At 44.3% G+C, this 16118-nt stretch overlaps 1 long non-coding RNA gene across 2 annotated transcripts in view; it reads right to left on the reverse strand.

The window, feature by feature from the left end:
* The window catches only part of LOC126385858 (uncharacterized), a 79619-nt gene that overhangs the window by 14685 nt on the left and 48816 nt on the right, over positions 1 to 16118 (reverse strand). For both annotated transcript variants that reach the window (XR_007569451.1, XR_007569452.1), the window contains one exon: positions 14874 to 14995. This is a non-coding gene — a long non-coding RNA (uncharacterized LOC126385858). The remainder of the gene's footprint in view (positions 1 to 14873; positions 14996 to 16118) is intronic.

A 16118-nucleotide genomic window follows, 5' to 3' on the forward strand; every position in this document is an offset into this window, starting at 1 on the left:
ACCTTGTGTCAGAGTTGCATGTACCCCATGCACACCGTTTGACCATTTTGAAACTTCAAATCTCAGAAAAAGCTCATAAAACCGAACAAAACTGACTTTCTGTAATGCATTTCAATGGACGTCCAGGCAGAGAATGTCCCAGTGTATGGGAATGGCTATACGCACTGTGATTGGCTCATCGCGTTTGAGGGCGGGGCTTAGCCTTATGTCAATTGATTGTAGGACACAGTGAAAAATTGAGTTTATTTTCACATTCAAGGACACAGTGAAAAATTGAGTTTATTTTCACATTCAAGAATAAAAAACACATTTTGGGTGCCCAGTGGGTAGAGAGGGTGCCCCATGTACAAAGGTATTGTCCTTGCTGCAGCGGTCACAGGTTCGATTCCAGCCCACAGCCCTCTGCTGCATGTCCTCCCCTCCTTCCCTCCCTCTTCATGCTTAATCTGTCCTGTCCAGTAAAGCCAAAGAGATTCCTTGGATCCTTTGATAACTCCTTGGTGACTGGCTGTGTTGGCCCCACATCACGAGGGAAAAGAGGAAATTCATGCTTTGTCAGAAACTGTAAGTAAAACTGTGTCACATTCCCGCCCTGGCTGTTTGACTGACGTGACCTCTGGGAGGTGTGGTGCGGGAAAGAAGACCACGTCGATGAGCGTTCAGCATCAAAGACGGCCAGAAACCATAAAGAAAAAAGCATGACGATTGCCACTTTAATGAGCCGCAGAAAGCTGCTGAGGAATGGAAATTAAAACTGAGCCGCTGGAGACATTATGTGGGCCACATGGAAGTATGTGCAGCCTAATCTAATTACACACAAAGAGGTGTGTAGGAGAGCAGTGTATTGTATGAACTGCCTGAGGAAGAGGAGGAGGAGGGGGGTTTAGAGGTTTATCGGATGACAAATATAGGTCCACAGGACTCCATTCACCGCCGGACAAAAGCTATGGATCCCTGCTACAACATGCACAATAACTTCATTTACATAGAATGGAAACAGGCTCTGTAGGATGTACGAGTCACTGATTGATTACTGTGGCGACGGATAGCGAGGGAAACACGTGTTTAACAGAGTTAAAATGCTCAGATAGATAGATATGAGGTGGATGGAGAGTGTGTAAATGAATAGGCTATTGTTGTGATTGTGCTTGTGTTGGCAGATTGTTTTTAAAAAAAAGAGAAAGAGGTTGTGAAGGTGTGTGTGTGTGTGTGTGTGTGTGTGTGTGTGTGTGTGTGTGGGCCCATTAGTGTGTGATTTGTTGCTGACTTCAGGATTAAAATACCTCCTCTCGTCTCTCCTTTGTTTCCTCCTTCTTCTCTTTCGCTCTTTTACAGTACCTCATTTCTCCTTTCTTCCTCTTTGTCTTCTCTCTTGTCTGTCCAGCCAGTAAATTTTGAAATTGCTTATTATCTTTGTATATTTGCACTCTTTTTATCTGCACTCTTCCAGCTTGGTATTGCAACTGCTGCACAGCAATTTCCCTCGGGATAAATAAAGTTTTATCTTATCTTAGATGGCACAGCAGCCTTAAAATCCGGCCCAGTCGCCAGAGGAAAATGTTGGGATTATACTTTTCTGCAGACCTCGAATACATCACATTTGTATGTTTCATATGCATCATATTAATCTTTCTAAAGTGGCATAGTGTATGAGCGGACTTTGTCATCAGGAGGTGGAGGGGATGGTGGATGGCGTGCCCCCGCCCGCGTCACTGCAGACCACTGTTCAAGACCAAAAGACAACACAACCAATTGACCTATGGCTAAGCCCCGCCCTCAAATGCCAATCACAGTGCGTATAGCCATTCCCATACACTGGGACATTCTCTGCCTGGACGTCCATTGAAATGCATTACAGAAAGTCAGTTTTGTTCGGTTTTATGAGCTTTTTCTGAGATTTGAAGTTTAAAAATGGTCAAACGGTGTGCATGGGGTACATGCAACTCTGACACAAGGTATCCTGAGAGGCTGGGCGACCAGGTGTATTTTTTACACTTTAAACCACATCTCAACCGAGAAAAGTGTCTCCTTTGGATAAAGTTGTGTGGTAACGTTAGACCACAACATCAACTCAACGTGAATAAGATTAACAATGATGTCTACATCTGTTCTAAGGTAAGTCAACATTGTGTTTGAGGCAACATATTGTCACTTTGCTGGAAAGAAATATAAAGTTATCTTTAACATCTCTAGCTAACGTTAGCTAAAGTTAGCCTAACGTTAGCTCCTAGCTGCGTTGTTCATCATGTCACCTTGTTTGCTGGGAGTTCATTAGCCTATTTTGTTCTAGTTTTGTACTTTGGTGATCGTACATCATTGTTAGCTGTTGTCCAAAGGGCTCTAGTTAAGCTAACGTTAACTTCTGGAGCTTAGCTTCATTAACTTATCTGTAATGGCAGAGATAACAAAGGTTGGCAAACGTTATGCTGAATGATTCAGTGTAAATACTGTAGCACCAAACTAACGGAGAGACACTCTTGGTAAAGATGGTAAAAAGGCCGTTATCCTTTTCTCATATTCTGAGCCAAAAACCTTAACTTCAGTGGCACTTTAACTTGTTGTCTTTCATGGCGACGGCAACCAGATGCGGTTCACAAGCGTACACTGTGACCTGTGAATTTTGGCTTGTAATTTAAGCTTTTCATCGACCTTCTCAACAATAAAATGATGAATATATCCCTCCAATGCGTAGTTTAGGCCCTTTTGGTTACTTCTCAATGACATCTGATCATTATGTCCCCAAAAATCATCAGTTGCCTCCTGTGAAATGCCGTGTACTGTGACACCTGCCATAGCGCCGGGCACTGAATGTTGATAGTTTGTGCGAGTGAGTGGAGGGGGCGTGGCTTAGCCATAGGTCAATTATGCATCGGTCAATTGTATTACAGGGTGTTAGAAGAGACAAGTTGCCAGATAACGGCTCTCAGGTGATCGTTGGTTAATATGGAACCGATGAAAAGGGTCACTGCAGGGTGTAAATTATTGATGGCAGATTTAAGATAAAGAGACAATTTGACGTTGTAAATATTTTATTTTGGAACTGCACCTTATCGTTGTGAAGTTCTTGTCATTTTTGACCGAAAATAATTTAAAAATCAACCTTGAGCTGCACAACATATGAAGCCTTAAAATGAAGGTGACACAGCCTTTAAAGTCCAGTTCAGACCAAAGCTTCACGATGAGACGAAACCATTTGCAGAGAAAAGCAGTGTGAACTGGCCGGTCTGAGCTCAACTCAACGCTCGACGAATATTTGCTTAAAGTCAGAAAAGAGATCATCTTCACTGCAGCATCAGATTATCGAGCTGCTGGTGATATATACGCTGAACAAAAAGCTGCAGGAGTTCTTTCTGCTGACAAGTATCTGACTGCTCCTACTGACCGTACATGGACTCCATCTATCTATTATTCAGCCAAATACAGACAGACAGAGAGCAGGAGTGGAGTCAGACTCACAGCCCTTCTTGGTTTCCCATTGGCAGGTTTCTATTTAAAGTCCTGGGTGTCGGACCTTCCCACTGGCACATGAATGCAGCAGAATGGCTGCAGCTTTTTCAGGGAGAAATCTGTTTCTGTGAAACTGTGTTTTAAGGGAGGAAGATTCATCTTGTTAGAGACTGAATCTTTAATACTCACCTCACGAGACAAACAGGATTATTTGGCCTGTTTTAGTGCCGTGGGGTCATCAGAATGTAAATGGAGCATGAATACTCACAATACAATTTATGGCCAGGAGTTGTTGGGATTTATTGCAGTCTGGATATCTGAATACACAAAGACTGTTCAACTGTTAATAAATAATATGTAGTAAAACTTTGACTTAAACCGGGGGAAGGCAGTTTTATTTCAATGTCATTCTGCAAAAACCCCATAATAACCTTTGAGCTTATTGTAATAAAGATGTTCTGAGAGAACACTAGACTCCTGCTCCTCCTCTTGGATCTGTTTTCAGGCTTTAGAGAATCGGTGACGGGAGACTTCAGCCAATCACAGGTAATTTCAGAGACAGAGCGTTCCTATTGGCTGTTCTACAGATGCAGATGTGTGTGTACTGTACGTCCCTTCAGGTGGTGAAAGTCTGAGTCAATGGCGACGACTTTGGCAGAGAAAGTTCCACCACTGGCAACAACTGTTAGCAGTGCAAAACAACCTGGAACAGAAAGACAGACGGATCGAACAGAGTCTGAAGGAGCATCTGAGGATCAACAAAATAAAGGCATCATCATCCTCACTGTGACCTCGTCACATGTCCACGTTTGGTCATGGACTTTCCACGTCCACATATGACGTCCAAGGTACCCTGGGTGTGTTGGTTGTTGACGTTCTGGGACGCCGTGTCAACTTCAGCCTGTTACATGCATTGTCTGTTTTCAAAATACACTTCTGTTTTCACAGGAAATGTACAGTTTGCATACAGTCTCTTTCAAAATAAAAGCACTACATCAGTACAACACCGCCAACTGATGTTTTTTTCCTTCAACAACACACACGTGGTTATGTTTAGGAAAAAGAACAGGGTTTGGCTTTACAGTCTTACAGGAAGTGAACACTGGCCTCCTGGGTGAAAGCCGGTGGTTGTTGGACCCATCCATCACCCCTCCCATTTGGACTTCTGCTGCTTTAACTTACGTTGTTGTCCCACTGTGTTTCCCCGACACCATCGGGTGCCGTTACAGAATAATGACGACCAGCTGTGTATCATGCCAGTGTGAAAGGACAGCTTTTTTCGTCTGTGTCTGACGCCGGAAGTCACTGACCAAGTGCCAGTATTTGATGACTTCGGAGTGAGACCGGGTTGCAGCTGTGCAAATATACAGCCAAAATATCCTGGATACGGCTGCTGCCATCTTGTGCTGGTGATGTAAACTGGAGCCAGAGTCAGTGCAGTAATGATCCCTGCAGTGCCAAGTTTCAGCCCATACACCCGTCTGACCAATCAGGAGCAGTGCCATTGATCACAAGCGTTGTTGTCCTGCTGCGTTTCCCCCTGACACTGCTGAGCACCGTTACCGCCGGTTTTCAGCGACTTCAGAGTGAGACCAGGTTGATAAAACGTGTCAATATCAGTGAAGTGTTTCAGACATGGAGAGAAAATGTTGCTCATTGTTTAGCCTTCGGCTAACCGGAGCCAAGGGCTCACTGCTGCGGCTTAAAGTTCATGTTTATGTTGCTAATGTTAGCTAGAGTCCGAATCAGCTGGATGCTGGAAAAAAAGAGTGATGGCTCACTACACAACAGCCAGAGTCCTTTTGGTTCTAACATTAGCAAGAGTCCAAATCCCATTTTGTCCTCCACCTCACTCCCCACCACTACAGACCACCTTGTCAAGAGAAGAGCAGACCACAGGTAAGCCCCAGTCAGTGGCCGCGGCAGATCAAATTCAGCCAGTGTAAACGCCCGCCCGCTCCCCGCCTAACCAGCAAACTTTCTGTTGCTGCCGTTACACAGGTTAGACCTGACGCTGCCACTGGCCACCTGCCCACTGTCACACCTGAATCTGAGTCTCTACAGCAGTCGACCAAAGAAGCTGCTGCCCGCTCTCCTCTGGGCCGTTCTTCTGCAACATTTGTAACGCAAATGTCCTATGAAAAATAATCACGATCACGTGACAAATGTGCTGCCAGGAGTAAGGAAGCAAGTAGTATGAGGACTTAAAGTCCACATAAGGAGGCAGCTGGTGCGTCTTTGGACTGTGAGGAGGAAACTGGACGACTGTTGGGCTGCTCTCAGCCCTAGAGTGGTCTCCTCTGGTCTGAATCAGGGACTCATGTTGTTCCAAAGTTGTATAATTGCCTAGAGTTGGTTCGTGTTCTCACGGCAGCATTTACAAGAGGACCAGATCAAATGCCTTGTGTGAGAAAGCTGCTCTTGATTGGTCAGAATTTCCATGTGGGAAAAATCCAGGAAGTAAAGCAAACGTTGAAGAAGAGTGCGCACCCGAATGCGATTGCTGTGTTCACACCTGCCCAAACGAACCGCACTGAGAGGGCAAACCAACTTGAATTCGACTGAACCGAACCAAACAGAGCAGGTGTGAACGCAGCCTCAGACTCAAGATCCTGAACATTTTGTTTATCGTCCACATCAGCAGCTCATCTGTTCGCTGATTCCAGAGAACATGATGATGTTTTTTACACAGTGACGGTCGGCGTGACTCCTTTACACACCTGCAGGCTTCAGTTCACTCAGCTGTGAATGGATGTGTGATTACACACAAGGACGGAGGTTACAGTGAAGCGCGCTCGCTCTGCAGGTCACACAAAGTGTTGAGCTGCAGGAAAAATTTGGGATTACTCTACACCAGCTGTAACCATGGCAACAGGCATCAAAGTTGACGATGAGTGGCCGTGCAGCCGTTCAGAGACACACACACACACACACACACACCATTTACAGTACATATACAGTAAACTGCAATCCTATCTCTTTGTTTACTTCCCGCCATTTTGCCCCCTGAAACAAACAGCTGTCAGAGATGATGATGATGATGATGATGATGATGATGATGATGACTGAAGAGACGCCAAAATCTCAGTTCACGGCTCATTATAGTGTATGATGTGGGGAATTTTTCCAGCCTTCACAGAAGCTTAGTGTTTTTATTTAATCCTTAAAGATAACTAATGAATGACGTCCATGATGTGAACACAGGACTGGAATGAACTGGTGTGTGTTGGTTGTTTGGCACTGGACTCGTGTTGGGAGATGGTGTTTACATGTGTGTACAGAGAGAAGTGAAACAACGACAACAACAAAACAAAATTTTGCCAACTAATGACCTTTGTAGTCGACTGACGTTTGGTCGACCGGTGGTGGGGGCGCAGCCCTAGTTTTTTGCCATCCAGCAGTTTGGAATATGAGCTTTGAACATTACCGGGACAAAACCATGACCGATACTGAATTGCAACCAATAAATGAAGATGTTGGCCTGACAGGTAGGTGGCATGGTCTGTGAAATGCTTCATTAAAAGACGTACGAACGGCTGAATGAGTCATATGTTAGCTAAGCTCCTTTTAGCTCATTGTGCCTTTGGTGAACAAAGACAGCTGTATGGCTCATGAATCGGTTACTTTGACAGGACTTTACTGACTGTGTTTCATATCAAACTGATGATGACAGTCTGACTGGATGTAACGTATAACCATATCATAGCAGAATAACTTTACTCAGATTCACAGTGTGTGTAGACGAGATAAACAAGTTATTTTTAATCAGACAAACTCACCTGACGACCAAGTCAGTTAGCAGCCTGTTAGCTAAGCTAGCACACTGTTGTGTGGTCTCTCTGAAATCCAATGCAAAAGTTCAGTTTATTTAATGTACTTGGGGCAAATTGTGGACCGAAGTATTACAGAGGAGAAGAGTGTCACAGGGTTCCCAAAGGAATAAATGGACTTCCTGTTGACTCGTCTCCGTGCACAAACGTAAGTGGAAACGTGGCGTAAAGTTAAAGACGCGTCTCTTTGTTTCCAAACTCTGATACCAGCGTGGTGAAGCTTTGTCTTCTTTCCAGAGGAGGGAAAAATACACATTATGCAGTTTTTATACCCTCGATTAGCATACATCAGCCTGTAGCTGTGTGTGTGTGTGTGTGTGTGTGTGTGTGTGTGTGTGTGCATGCAGCCAGGTGTCCAAATATCCCTGTCAGCCAGCTGCCATACAGGAGCAGAAATGACTGAACACTCACCAATAATTACAGGAGGAGAAGAAGAGGAGGAGACAGGCAGAGAGAGTCTCTGCAGACAGCTGGAGACAGTGGACGGGATAACTATAGACGAGTCACAACCACAGCTAATTATACACACACACACACACACACACACACACACACACACAGTCAGTCAGTTTCTTGGCACAGAACTTGTTTCTTCAACCGCTTCCTTCTGTTTAAGTTAAAAACCGCAGAGACTCAGATCATCATCATCATCATCATCATCATCATCATCACTCATTTATTTGCTAGTTTGAGATTCACCTACCAATTGCTGTCGACCAATAACACACCATCTCAACAGAGCTGAGCTTACACAATGCGTCATTTAGTGAAGAAGGAAGGAAGGAAGGAAGGAAGGAGGGAAGGAAGGAAGGAAGGAACTGTGAAACACTGCAGGATGCCGTCACAAAACTTTACAGGTGTAAAATAAAGTTTTTTTTATTTTGATCCAGATCAAAATAAAGGTGGAGTTTGAAGATGGGTGTGTCCTGGGCGAGTGGGCCGGGTGTAGGGGGTAGAAAATAGGGTAGAGCCCACAACCACACACACACACACACACACACACACACACACTGTTATGTCCCCCGGCCGCCTGTGTATTCATTATGTGTATATGTGCATTATGATCTGTGTATTTATTATGTGTCTGTGTATATGCATTTGATCAGTATGTTTAGTGGAGAGTCAGACCTCTCTTTCTGTCCAGAGATCGTATGCTTTGCGAACAGGTGTGCAGGTGATTTGCTGAACGATCGTGACGTCGCTACGGCTGGATTGGCTCAGCAAGGGGCTCGGCTTCAGTGTCAACAGCTACTGGACAACGAGCGTGACGTCACCGCTGCCGGATTGGTGGAGCAAGGGGCTCAGCCTTCATAATGCCGGACACACGGAAGCCGCGAGACCACTCTCCTACATGGCAGCAGCGCATCGTATCGTTCTCTGGTTTTTGTGATTGATAAGTGCTTTGTTGTGTGATCCACGTGTGATTATTTAGCTTGCCTTGCTAAATAATTATTTCTTTTGTTCAGACCAGCGCCTTAGGGCCAACTGAGTTCTTTGTGTATATTGTAAATAGTCACTGTCACATATTATTGTTTGCACGGAGCGTAGGGGTGAGCTGCTATTTCTGTTATACCTGTTTTCTCATGTTTATCATTAGCCTAGGGAGTTAGGCCTAGTGTTGTATTTTTGTTTCTTTTGTTTTTGTTAGGAATCAGTTATTAAGCCGGTCGGTAGACAGGTTGCTTTTTGTTTGTTGTTTTGGACTGGGCTCACCCTGACGTCTTTTGCTCCATTTTGTGTGCGATATTGTACATGGGCTCACCCTGACGTCTTTTGCTCCATTTTGTGTGCGATATTGTACAGTGTGTTTTTTGGAGTGTGTAGCAATAAATTGCTCACCTGTACATTTATACTCGTGTTCCTGTGTGTCCTTATGTTACGCACCCACACCCCTAGACCAGGGCGTAACGCACACACACACACACACACACACACACACACACACACGTCTCACAGCTCTATTTATTGTTTGTTGTTTCCCTCTGGCTCCTCGCTGTAATCAAACCCTCACAGCTGTCAATACGTTACTGCTGACCGTACACACACACACACACACACACACACACACACACACACTCAGTGACATCAGTCTCCGCAGGCTGATCCCTGACTTTCATTTACATTTGACAGAGAGATGCACCACCACTCTGTCTCTGTGATCGCCCCCCGCAGCATCTCTCACTCACACACACACACACACACACACACACACTGGCTTAAACACATCAACAACAAACTGCTGACCCAGTGTTACCATGACAACGGCTGTCAATACAGTACAGTAGCAGGAGATGCTCTTTAACTTTAAACATCTACACAAAGTGTTTATGTGGCGAGACGCGGAGACAGCTTGATGTCAGAGGTTAAAACCCGTCAGGTGAGAACACGCACTGACCACAGGCTACACGTGTAGCAGCTGACCACAACTCAAAAACATCTTTCATCACCACCACAGAGGAAGTGTCGGAAACCTCTGCAGCTCTGACGCAGGATGAGGCGCAACACGGCTGACTCTCCCTGACAGGAAACACTTTGAGCTGTGGGGCGTCACAGGTCAGCTCACCAGCTCCGTATTAAAAAAATAATCCATTCATTATTCATTCATTAAGGAGGAATGTTCCGCACTGCTGCTGGCAGACAGCAGCAGGATAACTGCATGACAGAGCACTTAAAGTGAGGGTGAATACATGAAGGAGGGCCTTAAAGTGAGCGTGTTAACCACAGCAACTCTGCCGTCAGAGCACATTCACAAGCTGCTCTGCAAACCACTGCCAACCAATCCTTCCTCCGACTGAGACGCCGCCTGCTTTACATGAAAATCCACTTCCTGCCGCACTCGTGTCGGCTCAACGTCACGCTGCAGAAATCTCGCCTGGAAAGCAGCACTTAGACCTGACGACGGTGGATTTCTCCAGAGTCTCATGTTGCCTCAGGGATTGTTTCATGGAGCTCATGTAAGAACAACACGCAACAGGCTGAAGGGCGAGCTTCACTATGAGCCACCACACAGGGTCTGCAGCAAGTCCTGACTTCTGTCACTGCTCAGCGTTTTCTAAATAAGACTTTTTGAGACGCCCGCCAAGCTACAGACCACTGCTCAAGAACAACAGACAATGAAACCTGTTGGTTTTAGTGAATCATCGCTACGTGTCCTGCATCTTTAGCACCTGTTGCTTTGTTTCTGCCGGGATAGTTTTCACCGAGACATGGCTGCACTTCCTGCCAGGATGAAGCCACAAAAAGCAGTTGATTTTTACCAACACATTGCCATGTTGTGTTGAACTCCCATTGATCAAAAAATGCATTTTTTTCTGAGCTTTCACACCGCGACTAAAAGCATCAACCAGTCACGTTGTGCAGAACAACAACAACAACACAGAGGCTCCGTGCTTGAACCAAGACAGCAAACTTTATAACTACTTTGAACCTTGACAAAGGCAGCACACATGAGATCGACTCCTCCTGCTCTTACCTTTCACAATAAAAGCCTTAAAGAGAAAGTGCACCCAAAAATGAAAATTCAGCCATTATCTACTCACCCATATGCCGAGGGAGGCTCAGGTGAAGTTTTAGAGTCCTCACATCACTTGCAGAGATCCAAGGGGAGAGGAGGTAGCAACACAACTCCACCTAATGGAGGCTGACGGCGCCCCAGATTCAAACATCCAAAAACACATAATTGAAACCACAAAATATCTCCATACTGCTCGTCCGTAGTGATCCAAGTGTCCTGAAGCCCCGACATAAAAAGTTGTTTGGAAAAACGTCATCTGAACTCTGTTTTTAGCCTCATTGTAGCCTGTAGCTCTGACTGCCTCTGTGGGCACCGCGCTCACGTGTGTACGCTTGCGCGAGACTGTGAGACATGGGCACCGCCTTCATGTGTGTTCACGTGCTTTTGCTGGTCTCGCGCGCAAGCAATAGGTGGAGTTGTGTTGCTACCTCCTCTCCCCTTGGATCTCTGCAAGTGATGTGAGGACTCTAAAACTTCACCTGAGCCTCCCTCGGCATATGGGTGAGTAGATAATGGCTGAATTTTCATTTTTGGGTGCACTATCCCTTTAAGCCCAGTATCCACTGTGTGACTCTGGTCTGTCCCAGACTAAAGACGACCAGCGGTAAAGAAACGTGGCGATATCTTTGGTGGTGGCTCTAAAGCAGTGGTCCATTTTCAGACATCTTATTATTTTTTTCTGACATTTTATCAACATATTTTGTATATTTTCAGGGCATTTCATTAACACTTTTTTCAGACATTTTAATAGTACTTTAATCACACTTTTTAAAAATATATTTACATGTAACTTTTTTTAGAAATTTTTTTATGTTATACATTTTATTAACTTTTAATTTTTTGAACATGTCATAAACATTTTCACAATGTTTTTCTGACATTTTATCAACATTTTTTGAAAATATTTTTTAAAAAATTCCAGACAATTCAATAATATTTTTTTTAATGTTTTATCATCACTTTTTCAGACATTTTATTAATGATAATAATTTTATCAATGTAATAATGTTGTGTTTCACAGTTGGAGAAGTAATAACTGTCGTAGCCTGTGGTTCAGTGGCGCTGTCATCGTACAGTCTGCAGACATCAAACCTGATGTCGTGTCGCACAGTGGAGCTGCACTGAACTTATAAGACTGATAAAACCTCACAGCCTGTGGGAGGCTTTAGATACACTCTGACGGGCTCTGATTTTACAGCAGCTTCAGCCATACAACCTCAGCCTGACAGACGCTGCTCTGGGTCAGTGTTTGCACCTCTGCCTCCTCAGAAGGACCTCAAACTGCTATCATTATTTTTTTCTGGCAAATGAGCTGCTATGAATCTTTTCATATCTTTGATGGAGTAAGTGTTGAAGCTGTCACAAATCTGCATCGCTGCCAGTACGAATAGTTTTGATGCAAAATATTTGCAGGCAAGTATTTTGTGTTTTCATGTTGTTAGTGTGTCTTGCATCGTTACATCAGCTGTGAAGAAATGTTTTCATGTCATCAAACAGTCACAGTTGTGGTAAACAGCAGCTCTGAGTCACTTCTTCCTCACAAAAACATGAAGTCACCAAACTCCAGATCTTTTGATTTAAAACTGCCGTACGGACACCGTGTCTCCATCTCGTATTTAATCGTCGTCTTGTCGTAAATTCGGCACTAAAAACTAAACACATCAAACTTCTCATGCCTGCTTTTTGTGTTGCCTCCTCTGCTGAGCGTCCAGTGTGTCCACGTTAGTGTAAAGAACAACATCTGTGACAACAAACACCGGCAGCCGACTGACGGCAGATTAACCCAGAACACAGTGTGACGTGACATCAGCTCCCACAGAGCTCGTTAAGACTTGTTAGGGGTGATTAGACAGCTGACAGCCAGGAACACCATCAAACGTCTCTGTAGTGTGTTTAAAGTATTATTGAGTTTTAGTTTTGTATTTGTGCCAACGTGTGTGTGTGTGTGTGTGTGTGTGTGTGTGTAATGAAACATGTTTTCAGGCCTGTGTTTACCAGTCAGGTGTGTAGGAGTGTGTGAGTGTGTGTTAAACGTCTTTTCCGCTGCTCCTGAATGTTTGATGGGCGGGGAGTGGCGGGCCCTGCCTCATGTATCTTTAAAGGAAAAGTTACCCAGGCGTTCTCTGAGCTTTGTTCTGCCTTTAGCTGGCCTACTTTAAACTTTACTCCAACAGCAGCAGAGAATCACAGGTCGACTCCACCGACTGCTGTAAACAAGGTTTTCACACCTCTGAAGCACAAAATGTGGCGAAGACGTGAGCGATTACACACAAACATTTCAGACGACAGGTTTCATTTCTTTTCTGTCCAGTAAAAAAATCTCCTCCTTCTTTAGTTAAATAAACTCTTTAAAACCTCTCAGATCAGCTGGAAAAGTCACAAAGCTGAAAATCAGTACGTGTTTCTCACAGGACACACACACGATGGTCTTATAGAATATGACGCGTTGCTGGAGATTAAACTACAAAGTTACAGCGAGCACAGCTGTACACATCTGGTGCCATGCCATTATTTTGACAGCTCAAACTTCTGAAACCCAGTTAGTCCGAAAAAACGTCCCATTTTGTTTCAGTTTGCAGGCTGCGTTTGAGCCACAGGCCTCTGCTGTTTTTACTGACACTCTGCAGGGTTTCCCAGCAGTGTTTGAGCCACCAATCAAGGCGGGTTTCTGACCCTTTGCATCATTTTCCAGCACCAGTTAAGGTGTTTTTAGTCACCCCACCCCCGGGTGTTTTTCGGACCCTTCACATCGTTTTTCAGTGGTGTATGAGCTACTGATACCGGGTGTTTATACAAATCCTTCGTGGCATTTCCCAGCAGTGTTTGAGCCACTAATCCTGGGAATATTTACAAACCCTTAGCAGTGTTTTTTCAGCAGTGTTTGAGCCACAGATTCCAGGTGGTTTACCAACCATTCACAACATCTTCTGCCACTGATCCTGAGTGTTTCAATCAGTCATCAATCCTTTGCGGTGTTTTCCAGCATCATTTCCCAGCAGTGTTTGAGCCACCGATCCTGAATGGTATTACCAACCAGTCACAGCGTTTCCCAGTGGCATTTTATTACCATTTGCAACGTTTCCCAGCAGGCTCCCAGCTATGTTTCTGCCACTGATACCAATCCTTCGCATGTTTCCCAGCGGCGTTGGAGCCACCAATTCCAGATGGTTTTACCAACACTTTACTGTGTTTCCCAGCAGAACTTGAGCCATCGATAACGGGTGTTTTTACTGCCCCTTTGCAGCATCTCTACGCAGGGTTTGAGCCACTGATCCCAGAATGTTTTCACCAGCCCTTCACAGTGTTTTCAAGTGGTGTTTCCCAGCGGCATTTCAGCCTCCGATCCTCTGTGTTTTTACCAACACTTGGCAGCTTTTCTCAGCAGTGTTTGAGCCACCAATCCAAGGCGGCTTTAACAACCCTTCATAGCATTTCCAAGCGGCATTATTGAAGTGTTGTTACCAGACTCTTCCTGCTTTGGTGCCACCTGACCTGACCACACATTCACCACAGCGGTGTTGAGAGATGTTAGGTTTGGTTTACAGAAACATACAACATGAACATTTTTTCCTGGTTCTTGGTTTGCTTAACTGCAGGAAGTGTGCATTCTGGTGAAACAGGACTTTGGAGAAATGGCTGTTTGTTGTGGTGAAAATGGGCTTTCCCATGTTTATAGAACCAAAGGAACAATAGACTATCTTCAAGCAACTACAGCAGTAAAATGCAACACACACATCAATGCAGCAGTAATGTTCATTTGAAAACATCAATTATAACAGAAACACACTCAGAGGGAACATTTTACTGCACCTTTACTTTAACTTCTTTAAGTGCACTTACCTGATTACTTTAACTAAAGTAAGGTTTTGGATCAGGACTTTTACGTGTACTGGAGTATTGTCACACTGTGGTATTAGCACTTTTACTGCAGTGAAGGATCTGAATACTTCTTCCACTGCTGCTCGAGTCCCAGTGAGAAGTTTTACACACCCCCAACAAACAGTTTGTAAACTCTGTCGCCTCTTTAGAATTTTAAATAAAGTTATGAAATCACATACTAAAGATCTCAACCAAAAACTCACCGTGACAGGAGTGAGGTGGAGTCTTTCTTAGAAGTAATGCTGCAGGTTGTGAACACGTTTCTTTTTCATGGACTCGGGGGGGTCAGAAGGAGGACACACTCGATGTAAAGCTGCACGTCGGCCTGTGATGGAGGAGGACAGAAGGAATCAGCAGGATGTTGAGGTTCAGATATGATATGAGCGCTTGTGTCAGTCATCTATAATGCAGCAGCTTAAATACACACAAAATACTAACAGGAGTGTGTGTGTGTGTGTGTGTGTGTGTGTGCAGCGTCAAAGTGTGTAATATCCAACCCAACAGGCAGAGTAAATGTTGCTGTACATTTCTGCAAACCGCAGACATGTTACATTCATACGCTGATATGTTGCAGATAAACAGACTGAACTTGTTCATGTTTGGTTTGATTTAGGCACAGAAACATGTTTTGGTCTGAAATACATGCTTTGTGTTTCACTACCTGTTAGAAACCTCACGACGTCTCGGTAAAAAAAACAGTAGCTTTTCATGGCACTATCCCGTCAGGAAACGTAGCGATGGGTCGATAAACACCCACATGTGGTGTCTGAATAACATCTGGAAACAAAGCAATGATTCACTGCTACTTAAAAAACAACCAGTCCTGTTGTGTGGTGGCCTTTCACAGAGGTCTGCAGCTCAGCAGGCGCCTCACCAAGGTGTCCTGCCATCCTCCACCTCCTGACGACAAAATCAGCTCATAAACTATGTCACTTTATAAACGTTGATACGATTTGAAAATTCCAAATGTAACGCATCTGTGTTTTACAGAAACGTCCAGTGGCAGCGTTTCTCTCTGGTGACTGGACTGTGTCTTCTCACCTGTGTGTGTAATCAATAAATAATCCCTGTGCACAGTGACAAAGATTTATTTATGAGTGTTTTTCTAACGTGTGTGTTCGTTCTCTCGTGATTAATCTGGATATAAATAATTCAACTCTACATATACAGTGTGACCACAGCTCATAATGTTTGGTCAGCCAAACAATACAAACACCACAGTTATGAAATGTAATTTAGTCACAATAAAGCCACACTGACAGCACAGAGTCGCCACTCAGGACAAAACCACATCTTTTAAGGTTTCAGCTGAAAATATTCAGGTTTGGTACCTTAAAGAAGCAACAGACAGCATCTTTTCCTGAATATATCATGATGAAAATAATGTGGGTTGCACAGGGTAGTGTCCACAGTAAAATCAGACTATCAGCGTTTACATAGGTTACTTA

The sequence above is a fragment of the Epinephelus moara genome, chromosome 3 (assembly GCF_006386435.1).
Source record: "Epinephelus moara isolate mb chromosome 3, YSFRI_EMoa_1.0, whole genome shotgun sequence".
In the NCBI taxonomy this organism is placed as follows: domain Eukaryota; kingdom Metazoa; phylum Chordata; class Actinopteri; order Perciformes; family Serranidae; genus Epinephelus; species Epinephelus moara.